At 34.8% G+C, this 19,094-nt stretch overlaps 1 long non-coding RNA gene and 1 pseudogene across 1 annotated transcript in view; both read left to right on the top strand.

Annotated features, from left to right (window-relative positions):
• The window catches only part of LOC123801085 (uncharacterized), a 424,009-nt gene that overhangs the window by 26,342 nt on the left and 378,573 nt on the right, over window positions 1–19,094 (top strand). The window lies entirely within an intron of this gene.
• Window positions 5,829–6,635, top strand: LOC123801010 (small ribosomal subunit protein uS2 pseudogene; annotated as a pseudogene).

Genomic DNA, 19,094 nt, shown 5'->3' with positions numbered 1-19,094 from the left:
CTCTAAGTGCTTAAGGGTCTAGACTGAGGACTAGCTCTTAGCTCCAAAGAATTGTTTAATCTCTATATCTGTTCTTCCACAAAAAATCTTAGATTTTTTGATATAGCTGGTTACACATGACTTCGTGTTATAAACCCTGCCAAGTATTTATGAATCTGTGATGCATCCAGTATAGTTATAGTTACAATATGTCACTTGGGTGACATATTACACCCGTTTCTCACATGAGAAAACCAGGATTACAAATTGCATATAAGACTAAATTTCTAGAGATTCTCAGTTCAAATCCAACACTTTTAAATAATTTATGTTACTATATTACTTTATAATTACATATTACTATATTTAGTTATATCCAGCTAACTGGATGACATAGAGAGCTGGCATTAAAAATGCCTTCTTAGTCAGTCAGAAAATTTTCCTTTAATTTCTCTAGGTAATTTACTTAGTTTTGTAAACAGAATTGGTTGAGGACTATTGATTTGTAGGATACATATCACTAAACAGTTCCTAAATATTCTTAAGATTGAAACAAAATTGGAATAAATCAGAAGAGGAACTTTGGAATCGTTCCATACCTCACACGTGGCTATTTTCTCTTTAAAGCACAAAAGTTGTGAACACACAAGAAATTTTTCTGTTGTTTCTATAATGCTAAAATAGCATCTAAACTAATTGTTTTAGATTAGCATACAATTGCTCATATCCCTCTGGGCATAACATGTACAATTTAGGTAATGTGATATATTCAATATATAATGTTGAACTTGCTGGTACTGTAAATCAAGCAATAACAAGAGAAAAGTATCCTGGAGAGAGAAAAGTTTCTGGTCTTCTTTGTTATCTGTACAGCCATCAAAATGCCAGACACTAGAACTTGTATTCTAAGGAAATTATAATATCCAGGCTTAAAAAATTCTTTTGTGTCAGAATTGCCTGACTTCCATAGTGTAGTGGAATAGAATAAAATTTTGGAGGATTTTGCATTAGTTCTGGTACTTTGGATACAACTGAAAGACTGACTTGGACCACTTATATAAAGACTATAGTGAAATGTGTGAAATAGTCTAAGAAATTAAGCTTTAAACTAATCATAATAAGAAATTGGTGCCGTTATGAAGTAGAATTGGTGCTAATCAATCAAAAATTCATCAAATATTCTAAGGCAAAATGATTAATGTCCTAGTTTGCCTTAATCTGGGATTCTAAGAAGTCACAGTGATACATGCACACATTTCAGTAGGTACTTTTTACTAGCAAGGATTTTGAAAATTAAAGGATTTGAAGTAAATTAGACTAAGATTTAGGTCATATTTTATAAAGAATAATATATTTATATTATATATAATTTAAGTAGAAGAAATTTAAACCTTTTTTTAAGTCTGTAGAGGTGACAATTTACTATACCACTGGATATTTAGAACACTAGTTGTTTAAGTAGCAGTATGTTAATCCTTTCCTCAAAAAGGGGCAAATGCCCTGACCAGGATTGGTTTTATCTCTGAAAAGTCATTTATCATGTTAGGTGCATTTTTGACAAAGCATTATATAATGCTTTGTCACACACACAGACACACACATACACACATATATCATTATTCGCCTTTTTGACTGATTTGGAGAGGCTTGATTAGAATATTTTTTTCACTGTCTAATATTTTGAATGCTTACACATTATTGGATTTGTTACCATTTCTGTGAGACATTTGCTCTCTCAAGAGGTTAATCTTTGTATATTTGCTATTCTAGCTTAGTGTACAACCATTATAATATTGAAATCTCTACATAAATAATGGGTGGTCCCCAAACTCTTAACCATTCTCCAAAATCTAAACTGCATCTGATTGAAATAACCTCTCTTCAAGCAAAATAAAATGTAAGTGATTTGTTCATATTATTATTTAATCAAAGGACCATGTTCTAGGGATAGATGAATATACTCTTATGAAAAAATCAGTTACTGCTGAGAAATGTTATATCAGCTATTTATTCCTGAAAAATGAATCCAGTCTCTGAAATTCTTACCCAGCATTCCCCCCCATGAGCTAGGTAGGGTTCTATTGTAAACCAAATAACCATGTCTTGGATGTCACTGCCCTTCCCTGACGGAAGAAGACAGAAGTGCTTCCATACTATATATAAGGTGTAAGTGACTACAAATGGGTTAACTACTTCCATTTAAATAAAGTAACTGCTTTTTTTTGTTTTGCTTTGTTTTTGCTTTTTTTTTGTTCCACCAGGGTTTATTGCTACTAATTCCCAGGAGAAGATCAGTGATAATAGATGTTTCAGGCCAAATGGGAGGGAAATTGAGAAGTTACTAATACTAAGTTCATAGTAAGTTATAGCTATTGAACACTAACTGAAATCAAGGTACTCTTTTTAGCACTTCAGTTATATAATCTTACTTTATACTCACAGCTATGTTTACTATGCTCTACCTATTTGATAGATGAGGGAACTGTACCACAGAGATACAAAGTCAACTTCCAATGTCAGACATCTATAAAGGATTTTCAATCTGCTATTCTCAGTCCAGGGATTTCACTCTCAAAAACACAATATTACATAGGAAGGAGCTACTCCCTAATTACTGGACCTGCCAGTTTATGTAAATGAGAAGCTTGGACTTTGGACTAGCCAACCCACTGCTTTCTTTCTCAACACCTGGAGCAGTGCCCCGACAAGTGGCCCCAATGCAGGCCATCAGTTGATGTGTGTGGCGGTGGGAGATGGGCCTGTAAGGAAAACTTGCCTACTGACCGGTCACACAACCAACACATTTCCTGGAGAATAGATCCCTATGGTCTTTTATAACTATGTTGCCAATCTTATGGTAGATGGAAAACACATGAATCTTTATGGAATAGAGCTAGACAAGATGATGATGATAGTTCATACCTTCTATCTTATCCACAAACAGATGCATTCTTAATTTTTTTTTTTCCTTTGAGTCCTCAGTCATTTGACCATCTCTGCAAAGGGGTATCTTGCAGTGCAGCACCATTGTCTCCGCACCCTTATTGTCCTAGTGGGAACTACGATCGATCGTAGAGATGATAAAGACATCACTGGGAAACTGTAAGAGAATATCATTCCCATCACTGCCACACAGAGCTTCGCCATGGCTGAGGGGTTCTGGGCTGTAAAGTAACTGAGGTGCCTGGCTATCACCCTTCAAGGTAGTTTTTGTTGAAGCTTCTCCCACAGTTTCTGGCGACCCTCATCAAGAAGAGGGAGGGAAAGTGTCTGCTGGGAAATAGCTAAGCCTCTCATTTCCTTGCTCTGTCCATGTTGGAACCTACGTACACTTTGCTCAAAACTGGTGGAGCCTTCACATTCAATGCCTAATTTTTTTTTTTTTTTGAAGATTTTTTTATTTATGTGACAGAGAAACAGCCAGAGAGAGGGAACACAAGCAGGGGGAGTGGGAGAGGAAGAAGCAGGCTCATAGCGGAGGAGCCTGATGTGGGGCTCGATCTCATAACGCCAGGATCACGCCCTGAGCCAAAGGCAGACGCTTAACGACTGCGCTACCCAGGCGCCCCTCAATGCCTAATTTTTGTTACAGATTAGTTTTTCCAATCATTTGAGCCAATCAGAAATTCCAGTTTATGTTTGTTTAAAGTATGGGTTCAAACTTCCACATTCTATTTCAATTTAGCTCTAAAATGACAAGCTTCTTAAAGACTTATTTTTCAGTTGTCCCTGTCATTACTTAGATTGAGCTGCCAAAATAGCCTCTGAACTAAGTTGCACTGTGTGCTACAAACACTATGCACTAATCCGTTTTATGGACTTTTGTCTTTAAGAAGCCTTTAGCTTCTGATACTAGGAAGTTCAGACACTTTTATTAGTTTTCAGGGATGTAAAGCAAAACACCCTCCTTAAAGAAATGTTGTATTTTAATATATTCAGTAAGTTGTCAGTCGATGTTCATGATGCAATGTTGTACTCTTTATCGTAATAGAATGAGTGTAACTCAGTTCTTTGGATCAGTCTTTTTAATATTGAAGTTAGTTAAAACAATAGATTATTAGCCTTTGCCGAGATTTTGAATAAAAATCTTACTCATATTTCCCCTAATGAAATATGCTGCTCTTAGCTGTGGGTGTACTGGGGTGGGGTGTGTGAAATATTTGACATGATCAAAAGATGATGACAGTATTTTGACAAAATCTGAAGTGGAGATTAATGTACACTACACTGTACACAGAATCATTAAGCTGAATAAAAGTATCACAGGTAAAATTTTTAAAAGGTTATTTTCTGTCAAGTGCAGGAGATGATGAAGAAAGGTTGGTATTATCTGTGTTATCTGAGGCTTTTCCATTCTTTTTTTTACACCTGTCACCTCTTCCCCAACTGAGTATTTAATTCACTTTGAATAATTGCTAACTTAGTAGTGTATTTCTTATCTCTTCCTTAATAAGCATTAGGTCTCTGTATTATAAAATCTTTCGGAACTGTAGTAAAACTTCGTGGGTTTTTTTTTTTTTAAAGCTTAGCAAAAATCTATTCTTGTTTTCATATTACTTTATTCAAATTTAATATGTACATTCCTTAGTTTTCTAGTAAGTAGGAGTAAAAATCATCTGTTGCAGGTTTATAGTTTGTAAAATATTTTACTCTTAAACTAAGAATCTTAACATCACTGTCTTGCCAGATTACTACACTAAAACTGACCCTACTCTTTACCTTACCTACATGGATACACACTCCCTTTGTTGCTTTGCCTAAAAATGTCACTTTTTTTTGGTGAGGTTTTGAAAACTCAGTGCCAGAGCTAACAATGTTCAGTATAATTTGCACACTGGAAGAATACAGTGTTGGGCCTTTCAACCACTTTTAAGAACACATTTTAAAATTGATAGCTGCAGGATTGTGGACTATTTTTATATATTGATCTTTTGCTAATACAACTAGCAGCATGTTTTGCATGTATAATTTAATAAATCCTTGAATCACAGAAGTATTTTATTAACAATTCTATGCACAGATTTGATAACTTAGATGAAATGAACCAATTTCTCAAATGACATTAACTACCAAGACCGACTTAAGAATACATAACCTGAATAGCCTATATCTGTTAAAAAGTTGAACCAACAATTAATAATCTTCCAAAAAAGGAGGCATCAGGCCTAGATAGTATTACTGATAAATTTTATTAAACATTTAAAGAAGACATAATACCCATTGTCAGCAAGTTATTCGATTAAATAAAAGCAGAGAGAACACTTTTAAAGATTTTATTTATTCATTTTAGAGCATTAGAAAGCAAGCGAGAGAGCACAATGGGCAGAGGGAGAGGGAGAAGCAGGCTCTCTGCTGAGCAGGGAACCCCATACAGCGCTCGATCCCAGGACCCTGGGATCATGACCGAGTTGAAGGCAGACACTTAACTGACCGAGCCACCCAGGCACCCCAAAGAGAACACATCTTAACTCATTCTATGAGGCAGGTATTACCGGAGTACAAAAACCAGCTAAATACATTAAAAGGAAGGAAGAGTACAGACTTAGTATCTCTCATTAGCATTGATACTAAAGTTCTCACAAAGTAGCACGTTGAACTCAAAAAGATATAAAATATACACAGTGACCAAGGATGAACTCATATGTAGCTTAATATAGGTATGAATATTTACATATAAAAATGTTTATGGACATGTGCATATACACAGTTTAGGGCATAGACATACATATCCTTTGCCAACTGAGAAGACCAGTAAACAATGACACTGCATTAGCAGTGAGCACATTTAATACCCAGGTCTTAGTTTCTAATAACTTTCTCCAATATAAAGAACTAGGGCTCCTTGGAAAATGGCTAATCCCACTGTTGGGAGGCAGGAAGTATACAAGGTGAGTCTGGGGCACTACGTCACCAGAAAGTAAGGAAGTACTCAAAAAGAAAGAAACAATAACAAATGGTAACGAAACAACAAAAACACATAGGTGATGGTACCTTAAAGGGAGAAGCTTTTGCTGGCAGCTGGTACCATTGTTGCTATGAAGACCCTGCTGATGTCTGTGGAATATCAACCAGGAATACTGTCCAGGGAGCTGTGCTGAAGTTTGCTGCTGCTACTGATGCCACTCCTGTTGCTGGCCGCTTCACGCCTGGAACCTTCACCAACCGGAGCCAGGCGGTCTTTCGGAAGCCCAGACTTCTGGTGGTTACTGATTCCAGGGCTGACCACCCGCCTCTTATGTTAACCTGCCTACCATTGTTCTGTGTTACACAGACTCTCCTCTGTGCCATGTGGACGTGGCCGTCCCTTGCAACAGCTCAGTGGGTCTGATGTAGTGGATGCTGGCCTGGGAGGTTCTGCACATGCGTGGCACCATTTCCCGAGAACACCCATGGGAGGTCATGCCTGATTTCTTCTACACAGATCCTGAAGAGATCGAAAAGGCTGTATGACAAGGAGGAATTTCAGGGTCATTGGACGGCTGCAGCTCCTGAGTTCACTCCTGCTCAACCTGCAGTCTCAGAGTGGTCTGAAGGCTATTCAGCAGTTCCCCACTGAAGACTGGAGCACCCAGCCTGCCACTCAAGACTAGTCTGCAGCTCCCACTGCTCCTGCTTAGGCCACTGAATGGGTAAGAACAACCACTGAGTGGTCTTGAGCTGCTCTTCCACAAAGGCAAACAAAATGGAAAAAAGGTTATAAGGTTGATGGAAAACAGTTTCTACCAAAAAAAAGACAGACAGACAGACAGACAGACAGAAAGAAAAAGAAAGAAAGAAAAAGAAAGAAAGAAAGAAAGAAAGAAAGAAAGAAAGAAAGAAAGAAAGAAAGAAAGAAAGAAAGAAAGAAAGAAAATGAACAACCTTATACTGGCAAAACCAGACAAACACTATTATCTCAGCCACTGGATCAAGATCAATATGAGCAGTAGTGATAAGTTATGTAGACAGTACATACTTTGTGTGATATTATGTGACAAAAATGGCATTGTAGCTCTTCCATCTTTCTCCAAAAATTACATAACTGTAAGTCTAATTGTGGGAAGATAATCAGCAAATTCCAATAGAGGGGCATTCTACAAAAATACCTTACCAGTATTCCTCAAAACTTTCAAGGTCACCAAAAATAAGGAAAATCCAGAGAACTCTCTCAGTCAAGAGAATGCTGAGGAAATGTAACAACTGAATGGAATACGGTATCCTGGATGGTGTCCTAGAACTAAAAAATGACATCAGGAAAAACTAAGGAAAACTGAAAACTTAGATAAGAATGTAAGGGATAGACTCTCCCCAGTTAAAAAGAGAATTCATTTTTTGGGCAGCAACTTCTGTCTGTATCAAGGAGAATCTCGTATGGTATGGATTCAGTAGAAGGGAGGAAAGTCACCTTATATGAGCATGATACCAGCATATCCATTCATTTAAAAATAAATATTATATGCCATTACATTTTCTTGGATTTTGTAGAAAAGATTTGCTAGTGTATGTATTATAATCAGTAGTAGTTCATTAGATGGGAAGAATATAAGCTCTTATTTTTCTTTTCCTACCACCAATTGTAAGAACATCCCCAGATTAAAAAGAAAACATAAAAAAAAAACAAAGTCCATTGATAAATATGTTTTCAAAGATTGGTGAATAGAATCATTTAAAGACGACACTCATTTCTAACTTAATGTCCAATTCATGACTCTAAAAAAGAAACAAGTGATGATGCCTTGGAATACTGGGGATCAGGAAGCTTAATTCCACGTTCCTATCCTCAAGACTTCATGCTAGTCAGTATAAACATCATCATTTTGTTAACTGTGCTTCTATTTTTTTTTTTTTACAAGTTACATGTTTGTTTAAGTCATATAAAATGCATCACCTCATGTGTTCAAAAATAAACATAAACTCTAGTTCATTGGGAAATATTATGCTGTAGGCAATTTATAAAAATACTAAAATTTATCTATAAGATTAATTTAATTTTAATATAAATTTTATATCACCATGCAAAATAAAACTAAGTAAGATTGAGTATTGACAATGATGACTTATTTTAGAGTTATGTATTTATACATTATAATTAATTGATTTGTGATAAAGCATTTCCTTTTTTTTTTTTATAGCTGTTTTCTTTCTTTTTTTTTTTTTTTTTAATTTTTTATTTATTTGACAGAGATAGAGACAGCCAGCGAGAGAGGGAACACAGCAGGGGGAGTGGGAGAGGAAGAAGCAGGCTCATAGCAGAGGAGCCTGATGTGGGGCTCGATCCCACAACGCTGGGATCACGCCCTGAGCCGAAGGCAGACGCTTAACCGCTGTGCCACCCAGGCGCCCCAAAGCATTTCCTTTTTGTTTCTGAATCATTTTTCTTTGATAATGTCAGCTATTTATATATGAACTTATAGATTCCTTTGATTATTTAACAACTCTGGTAATGTACAGTCATCAGTTATATTAATGTATTTGTCAGGATGAGTTTATAGAAGTTGAAGATTACCATATGTAAGGTATTCCTTAAATTTAAATGGACGAATAAAAATAAATGCTTATTAACATCTCTCACCTTATATGGTTAAAAAAAAATGCTTGTTTTTCTTATGATGGGAGCCTTTAGGATCTACTGTCTTAGCACTTTCAAATATACCGTACAGTAAACAATAGTGATGTTGTGTATTACATAATGTAACTGAACTTAATGGGTTTATTGCCTAAACACAAGTTAACTAAACTTACTGTGGTAATCATTTTATAGTATATGTATCTTAGGTTATTATGTATTACATCTTAAACTTATTCAGTACTGTACATTAATTATATTTCTATAAAACTGAAAGAAAATGTGGTCATTTAGAATAACTCAAGTATGATAATTCAAATAAAAGATTTATGGACATGTTTTATTTACTTTGGGGTAAATACCTAGGAATGGAATTGCTACATTGTATTAATTTAATTTTTAAACATTAAGAAACTGCCAAAATGTTTTCTAAATTGGCTGTTCAGTCTTTATTCTAGAATTTCCAGTTGTACCAGATTGTTTCCAATACTTGGTTTTATCAGTTTAAAAATTTTTTAACAATACTGTTTTATGTTTCATATAGTTTGTCCTATTTTCTAGTTCTTTAAGCGGGGGGGGGGGGCAGTAAACCTTTCTTGTTACTCAATTATAGACAAAAGCAGAAGTCCTGATTTTACTTGTTAAATAATCCACTAGCATTACTTAATATAAAAATTAATTAAAAATAGCAATCGGAGAACGAGAAATATTGTAATCAAAGGAGATAACAAGATTGCTGAAATTAAATGTGTGTGTGTATGTAGGTTTTTTTTTTTTTTTTAAAGATTTATTTATTTATTTTAGGGAGAGAAGGGTGGGGGGACATGAACACAGGCAGGAGGGGCAGAGAGAGACAGAATCTCCAGCAGACTCTCTGCTGACCCTGGAATCTGAGGCAAGGTTTGATCTTAGGATCCTGACATCATGACCTGAGTTAAAATAACTTTGCCACCCAGGCGCCTCACATGCGTGTAGGTTTTAAACAATAGAATCAATATTACCAGAATCAATTAATTATTTGAAAAAAAAATGAAAGCAGAAACAGTAAAATATGGAGGGAAATAAACTAGGAAATATGTTATTAGAACAAATGTAGCAGCAACAGGAGGAAAAGGATCCCATGAGTAGCATTAGCAATTAAATGAAGAATGAAGTTGTAGGATTTAAGAAAGAAGTTGGTGTAAGATTGGAAAGATTACGTCATTAAGACCCAAACAGTCTTAACACAAAATATCCATATTTACTTGGATCTTTTCCCCCCCAATAATAACAGCATTTCTCTCTGCTGAACCCCTGGATAGCTCTTTGTAGGCTGACAAATATACACTTAAAGGCAATTCCTACGAAAGTTTTAGTTAAAGACCTCTCCTGTAAGAACAGTAAACATAAATCTTTGTTAACTATAAAGGTAAAACTGTTTGCTCTTACCTAACATACTGTAAGAGCTCTTCCTATTAATATATGCTAAGCACCGTTTCTTTTATTTATCCCACCTCTGTATTTTTTCACATTAGTTTAACTAATTTGCCCGAAGTCACAGAGCTAGTAAGCATCCTTTCCAAAATGTAGCCTCCAAGCTGGCTGAGCCTACCACTGGCATTTCAACCTCTATGCTACTTGGTGGCAATTAAAATAATAAATATCAAATCAGCATAATCTATTTTCATCATTCATATATGCCACCCAGGCCAATCTGTAGTTTAAGGAACACGAGTAGAAATATAAACGAGTAGAAAGTGCCCAAATTAAATTCCCCCAAACCTAATGTTTGTGAAAATACAGTCACAGATATCTTTGAAAATTACTGTGGGAGTAAAAAATATCCCTCAAATCTAGTTTTGTAGAAACAGTAATTAAATTACTTTGATCATTTCTCTGTATCTAGCCCACCCCAATTTTATACACAAACTCACTCACCATTTGATTTATCTATTAATAAAATAAATCTAGGGTAATAGGAATTCTCATTCTGTTCTTTTGTAAACTTTTTTTCTGATATTAAGATCAAATGATTGAAGAATTTTTCAAATCGGAAACTTAAATCTCCTTAATTCAACCAAAAATTGAATTTGAATACTATAACCCTGCTATTAAGAGTATTGAGGGGCACCTGAGTGGCTCAGTCAGTTAAGCTTCTGCCTTTGGCTCAGGTCAGGATCCCAGAGGGCCTGTCCCTCTCCCTCTACTTGCCGCTCCCCTTAGTTGTGCTCACTTCTTCGCACTGCACTCTCTCTCTGTCAAAAATAAATAAATAAACAAAATCTTTAAAAAAAAAATATTAAACTTGACCAAATTAAATCATATGAAATAACTGTCCTAAGTTTAAGGCTTCCATGAATGGATGTTTTGATTATCAGTATTTCCTTAACTAAATTGAAAACTTTTCTAATGACATGTAGAAAAGTATCTTGAGCCAGCCAAGATAAGGTTTTTAAATTAAGCCATAAACAGAATCCAAGCCATAATATACAGCCTCTTTTTATGGAATGCAATTCCAATTACCTCAAATCCCCATTTAATATAACTTTATGTCTGATTCTGTCTTAAATGCATAAAAAATGGAATATTTGCATATCTTTGAAATGTAGCCTGATATAAAATGATATTGATTTTTTCTGTATTCATTCTTATTTTCCCATGTAGTTACATTCTGATTGAAAAGCTTTATCTTCCTATTAATTTATTCCCATTGGTAACAAAAAATACCCTGTGTCTCCTATAATTTTATTACAGAGTTCCTCATTTTCCTGAGAGTCACTGGCCTGGGTAAATGAAAAATAGCTCTACATCTGAGGTTGAACCCCTAGGTTGTACCTGCATTCCCCTCAACAACATCAATCCAGTATTTTTTTTTTCAAGATTTTATTTCTTTATTTGAGAGAGAGGGAGAGAGAGGGAGAGAGCACAAGTAGGGGGAGGGGCGGAGAGAGAGGGAGAAGGAGACTTCCCACTGAGCAGGGAGCCTGACTCAGGGCTTGATCCCAGGACCCTGGGATCATGACCTGAGCCACCCAGGAACCCTAACATCAGTCCAGTATTAAAGAATCTTTTAAACTCAAAATTCCTAGCGGAAATAATTTTTTTTTCTCTCTTTTTTAAATATAATGTTCCCATGTATCTTTTTAAAATTGCCTAGCCAATTACATTGCACATACTTAAGTGACAAGGACCCATACCAAAACTTGGACTTGGCTAAACTGAAACTGGTAGGGGATGGGCTCTTAGAAACATTTTGTTTTCTGATTGATTGAACATCAGAGGATTTTCAGTAAATGTATATGCTAGAAAAGTCTTGCTCAATTCTTAAGAAATGTTTCTTAAAATACATCACATTTTGACATAATAAAATCCAGACCAAATCATGGCAAATTTCATCAATACTGTTTATAATCTAATGGGAATTCGAGTTGGTGAGTTTTGCTTTTTCCGAATGTCTTACATTATTTATACATAACAACAGTTCTGTTTTTTAACTTCCTGTAGTAACTGAGAGCACAAAACGAAAGGTGTTTTTCATAAATTTAATCGAGCATAAAATCGGGTGTAGAAGCAAGTAAATGCAGTTGAGACTTCAAGACTCACTGTGCTGATTTTAGCTGTGATGCATGACAAATACATTATGAAGTTACTTCCAAAAAATGAAATGATATGAATCTGTCTATCATTTATCTGTCTACTCATCCATCCATCCATCCATCCATCCATTTGTTTATCCATGTATGTATCCATAATGGTTATCAAGAAATTAATATACATATGTACACTTACCCTTGCAGAAAATCTAAGCTTGGAGAATTTGTTGGTTTTTAATTTTTCCTAAAACGATTTAAAATGAAATTCCCAAATCTTTTCAACGTATGTACTTTTTGGAATAAATTTATTTTCCTAATCCATCTTCTATATTAATTACATATTATGTAGTCCTTCTTTGCCAAATCATGCACAGAATTGTGGTTAAAATAAAATGATCTAATAAAGAATTAAAATGTGCTACAAAAGGCACAGTGTTACCTCTCTTTCCTAGAGGCTTTATATATCTTTTTAAACTGTTCTTCATTCTTCAAAAACACATGCACTCAGATTTTTATATTTGACCTTAGACTTAGAAGTTTATCTGTCGACATTCCTTGGAAATGACTTTACAGTAAAAACAATGATGTACACCCAAGGGCATCTGGGAAAGGAATTAGATTTTTAGAAAAAAGAATGGATTCTCTATTAATTTCTCATATTGAATAATATGACATCTACTGTCAGGAGTGTTGTACTCCAGTGGCTATGAGATACGGAGTCAGGTTTGATGGACTTCTGCCTTCAGTGATTTCATTCCTTCTATGGAGACAGGACCCCAAAGGGCAGCATTGGGTATTTGTTCATTTACTGTGAGAGTTCTTGTATAGCACCTCACGGGGTTTTATTTCATCTCTTTGCCTCTGTGATACTTATTTAAGACACTGTGAAGACTGTGATGGGCTGTGTATTACAGTACTACCAGTTCACTGATGACATTTTGATTTATGTGACTTTTTCTGTTGAGCTGAAAAGGAAAGAATCATTTTTTGTTTTCTTTTTCTCTTGCAGGGAACTATTTTAGATTAAGAAGAGTGTCACATCTTAAGTTTTATTACAACAAAAATGTGCCTAGAAATACGATCCCATGTTTTAATCCTTGGGAAACACAGATTATTATTTATGGGCTATATTTGCTAAACGGCTTGTTACTGGTAGTTTGGCCAAACTGCTATACTGAATGGTCGCTCCTTCAGTGTTTAAAAATTACATTCTCCGTATTATATTTCATTGTGCCTGCTGGGCCTTTAAAATCACAGAAGTATGGTTGTTAATGCTAGACTTCAAAAGTCTGCAATTGTTATCCTAATTACAAGATTCCAAGTAAAGTTTCATATGTTAGGTCTTCTGCCATTTTAGCAATGCACAACAAGGAAACATTCCCTGTATTATTTCATTATGTAAAAAACTTTCGTTTAGGCATGAAGAATATACTAAGAAGTATTCCTAAGAATGATCCTTACATATTGTCAGCATGTAAAAATGGATTCTAGGGGCACCTGTGTGGTTCAGTCAGTTAAGCATCTGCCTCTTGGTTACTCTTCAGGTTATCTCAGGGTTGTCAGGCCTGGATCAAGTCTGCTTGAGATTCTCTCCCTCTCCCTTTGCCCCTCCCCCATTCACACACACACTTTCTCTAAAATAAATAAATGAAAATCTTCAAAAATGCATTCTAAATTATTAAAATGCGTTTATTCCATATGGTTTTACTAATATATGATTTGTATTATATACTCTCTGAAATACGTTAATCAGCTATTATAACTATTTATGGATTACCTACCATATATTAGATTCTTTCAGCATTTGATTTTCATTTACATCTCACAGCAATACTTAGTGCTAAGTGTTTTCTTTTGAAAAAATAAGTGAAAGAAAGAGGTACAGGACAGTTAAGGCAAGCACAGTATGTAGGAATCATTTTTGTTTGGGTGGTGGAGCTGGTTTTTAATACCAGCTATTCAAACTTGAAGTCTGGTATTCTTTCCAGTAAACTATAGCTGTGTGAGACTATTTATTAGTAGTAAACTCTTTGAGTTAACCAGAACTTCTCATTGTCTTTATTTGAGGAAATTAGCTTCCAACCTGTATATTGGGTTATTTGGGGGCACACAGTGACAACAGCACATATGTGTGATTGTGGTTGAAGGCATGATATTTTCACGTATATCTATAGTTTGTGTTTAATATTTACTTCTCCTCTTCAGTGTATCCTGTGATACTTAGGATTCTGGCACATACTTGCATTGGCATTTTATGGTGTTGAAATGTAATCAAGAGTAGGACTGAGCTGATATGTTGACAGTTGAAGCTGCAAGAGATCCTTTCTTCGATAAATTCATCCTTCTTTGACTTGTGATTCAAAAACTGTGTTTATCTTCAGAGCACTGTGTTTAAATTCTAATGGCTAATTATTTCTCTCTCTTAATATCATTCATTATTCAGTTATAAAGAATTTTACATTTGGGATGAATTTAACTATCATTTTTAAATTAATATTTATAAATGGGAAGATGTGTACATGATTATGGGTCCCTTTGCATTGTTTTTTAACAATAGCTTTATTGAGAACTAGTTCACATATCATAAAATTTATTCTGTTAAATTGTACAGTTCAGTTGTTTTTAGTGTCTTGAGGGTTATACGACCGTCACCACTATTTTTAAAACATTTCACTGTCCCCAAAGGAAATCTCATGCCCATTAAGCAGTCACACTCTATTCCCACAGCCTCCAGCCCCTAGCAACCAATAATCTTTTTGTCTCCCATTTACTTTCCTAATATGGACATTTTGCATAAATGAAATTACATAATGTGTGATTATTTGTTTTAAGAGAGGGAGTGGGGAGAGGGGTGGAAGGAGGGGGGAGAGAGAATTTTATGCAGGCTCCATGCCCAGCGCGTAGCCCTATGCAGGGCTTAAACTCATAACCCTGAACTCACGGCTTGAGCCAAAATCAAAAGTGGAATGTGCTTCACTGACTGAGCCACCCAGGGACCTGTGTGTGATCTTTTTTTAACTGCCTTTTTTACTTAGAATAATACTTTCAAAGTTCATCCAGGTTGTAGCACAAATCAGTACTTCACTCTTTTTTTTTTCTTAATAGCTAAATAATACTCTATTCTATAGAAATACCACATTTTTTTTTTCCATTCCTCAGTTAAAGGATATTTGGGTTGTTCCCATTTTTGCTGTTATGGGTAATACAACTACTGATATTTACATATAATGTTTGTGTAGATATATGTGTGCAATTAAGTTGAGAAATACTTAAGAATTAAATTGCTGGGTCATATGTTTAACCTTCTAAGGAACTGTCAAACTGCTTTCCAAAGTGGTTGAACCATTTGACAGTTCCCACCACCAGTGCATGAAATTTACAATTTCTCCTTGTTCTTGCCAACATCTGTTACTGTTTTAGTCATCCTAGGAAGTGTGAAGCATATCTCATTGTAGTTTTGGTTTGCATTTCTCTAGTAGTTAATGGTGTTGAGCATCTTTGCATCTGCTAATTGGCCATTTATACATCTTTGGGGAAATGTCTGTTCAAATTCTTTTCTGTTTTCCAACAGGGTTATCTTTCTATTGTTGAATTATAAGTATTCTTTATATATTTTGAATGTAAATTCCTTGTCAGGCATATGATTTGCAAACATTTTCTCCTATTCTCTACGTTTTTTTTGTTTTTAATTTCCTTCATGTATCCTTTGGTGCATATAAGTCTTTAACTTTGAAGAAATCCAGTGGTTTATTTAGTCCTTTTTTGCTTGTGTTTTTCTCATTGTATCTAGGAAACTGTTGCCAACTCAAGTCCATGAAACTTTGTTCCTGTGTTTTCTCCTAAGAGTTTTTACGTTTACCTCTTCTATTTAATTCTGTGATCCAGTTTAATTTTTACATATTGTGTGAGATAGGGATGCAAATTCCTTTTTTCTTTTCTTTCTCTTTTTCCTTTCTTGTTTTTTTTTTTCTGTTTTTTTTTTCATGTATATAAATAGTTGTTCTAGTACCATTTGTGGAAAAGAATATATTCCCTCATTGAATTGTCTTGACATGTTGTCAAATATCAATTGACCATAAATGTTAGAGTTTATTTGGATTCTCAGTTTTAATCCATTGATCAGTGTGTCTGTCCTTAGGCCATTATGCCGTTACCACACTTCTTGATTATTGTCACTTTGCAGTAACATTTAAAATCAAGAAAAGTGAGTTTTCCAATTTGTTCTTCTTTATCCAGATTGTTTTGACTGATCTCGGGGCCCTCAAATTTCCCTAGTAATTTTATGAACATGTTAATTTTTGGGAAAAAAAAGCAACTAGAATACTGATAAGGATGAATTTGGAGATTCTTGCTATTTTAACATTTCTGGGATGACATGGGTGTTCTTCCATTTATTTAGTTCTCATTTAATTTCTCTCAACAGTGGTTTGTGGTTTTAAGTGTACAACTTTGCATTTTTGTTAACTGTAACTATAAGGATGTCGTTCTTTTTGATACCATTATCATTAGAACTGTTTTCTTACCCTTATTTGGGGATGTTTATTTGTGCCTCTGTATGTAAGCGTAATAGTTTCAAGTTTTCCGTATGTCAGTATGTTTGTAAGTATTGGGAATTTGCCTTAAGTATTAACATCAGAATATTTTTACTTCTATTTTCCAGAGGGCAATTACTGATATTGCACTATAACAAAGATAATAAAATCTGAAGTCCTGCTCTGGGTCAAGTGATGTGAAAATTTAGGCAAAGGATCATTCTGTGATATACTACAACTTACATAAATGAAAATAATATAAATAAGGGTAATCAAAGTTGATTAAATGAATTCTTTCAGGAAGTTGCAGCCTGTCAGGGTAAAGAGAATACATGAGAACTTAAACTGAGACCACATTTAATTGAGTGACCTTTTCATATTGTTGTAAATACAGAGGTACACATTACATTTTACTTTTAAGTAGGTCTTTCTTTCTTCTCGTGTCTCATTTCTTATCATATCAAATAGTATTCTCCAATTTGATTCTAACTAAAATTCCACTTGAAGAGAATCCCACTAAATTACTTCCTGAGTTGATATGTAAGTAAATTTGTGGGATCACCAATGAAACTGAGATTTAAACAACTGAAACCAGTTTTATCTCTGAAAAGGGTTACTGCTTAAATTTATTTATGTGCATTTAGGTTCTTTATTAATGTTTCTTTCAAAATATTTCATATTTACATAGCTTGGTTCAATAATATTAGTATTCATATATCACAGTATACTTCTTTTCATAGGAGTTCTTTAAGATAGGTTTCATAATTCCCTCTTTCAAGAATCCCCTTGTTTAAAAAAACAGGATTGGTAAAATTGAAAGGGAAGTAGACATGACTCTGGTTCTCTGATTCCAATCTCCATAATCTCTCTACAACAGCACTAGGGTCCTGCCATTTCCCATCTTCCCAGAACAGAAATTTAAATTCCATCCTCTCATAAGAGGCACTACTAAAGAGAAAATGCAAATGGCTTTAGACTATCTGAATAAGATTTTATATAAAAGTAATATGGTAAAATTTTGGAAAGCTCAAGAATATTTATGAAGCTAAAACTTTTTATGGATTTAATCATAGCATTTCAAAAAGGTCTTAGATTGTCTACTTCAAGCCAATCATTACACACTTGAGGAAATTGAAACCTGAAGAGGTTAAACCACTTTTTGGTGGTCAACAGCTAAGAAACTGTGCAATCAGGAATATAAACCAGGCGAAATAGAAACCTTATTTGAACTGGAGCAGGTTGTACAGCGAAACTGCTAGGGTTTGAAAGGAGGGTCTGTCACATACTATTGTGTAGTATTAGGCAATTTTCTAAAATGTCTTTGCTTCAATTTCATCATCTGTAAAACAGAATTGGCAGTAATGGCACCTTTCTCTCAGGGTTGTTTTGAGGATATGTGAGATAATACATAGAGACTATTTCTTATCACATATTAATCACTCAATTAATGACATTTTGGTTTTAAACTCCAGCCCACATATTTCATCTTTCATAAAAATAAAAATAGGGGCGCCTGTGTGGCTCAGTCAGTTAAGCGGCTGCCTTCGGCTCAGGTCATGATCCTAGGGTCCTGGGATTGAGCCCTGCCTGGGTCTTCCTGCTTAGCGGGGAGTCTGCTTCTCCCTTTGCCACTCCCCCTGCTTGTGCTCGCTTTCTCTGTCTCTCTGTCAAATAAATACATAAATAAATAAAAATCTTTAAAAAAATAAATAAGAATAGAAATAATTTCTTTCCAAAATAAGTCACATCCTAAGTACGTAGCTATTTACTTTTCCCAATATCTGGAAGTACTTACAGTCACCACCTTTCTTAATGCCCTTAATGTTGAAAATTCTCATACGAGTCATTTCAATGCTCCTAGCTATTCCAGTTGTTACATTTGTAGATTCTTATAGACAATTTGAGGACTGTCTCTCTCCCAGAACATTAATTGATAGGCTTGCATGTTTTTTTTAGGACTACTAATGACAGAAATAGGAATTGCAGCTAAAATGAAATTTCACAGACCATGAGTTTGCATTGAAGACTTAATTATTTTTTTCTAATAATTGAAGGATATTAGTAAATAGCGTTAGACTAATTCAGAGGTGGGAAAACTATGGTCTGTGGGTCATACAAACAATTGCCTATTTTTGTAAATAAAAAAATATTACAAAACAACCACACACATACATTTAAGTATTGACAATGACTGATTTTGCCCTACAGTGATAGTGTTCAGTAGTTGTGAGAGAGGCAATATGGTCCATATATCCTAAAATATTTATCTTCTGGTCCTTTCCAGGAAGAAAAAAATGCTAGCCCCTGATTGAATCCCACCAAACAAGTCAAGCTAGTTTACTCCTGGATTATCCCATATACTACCATGCAAGTGCCATATCATTTTTGCTGGGATAAATGGTATGCCAAAAATACTTTTAGGAAATTGTTATACAGTACTTATCACAATCTGACTGGTATATAATC

Source organism: Ursus americanus, chromosome 10 (genome assembly GCF_024610735.1).
Source record: "Ursus americanus isolate L20-20 chromosome 10, mUrsAme1.1.p, whole genome shotgun sequence".
Taxonomy (NCBI): Eukaryota; Metazoa; Chordata; class Mammalia; order Carnivora; family Ursidae; genus Ursus; species Ursus americanus.
Note: the sequence above shows the minus strand (reverse complement) of the source record. Positions and strands in the feature narration are given on the sequence as shown.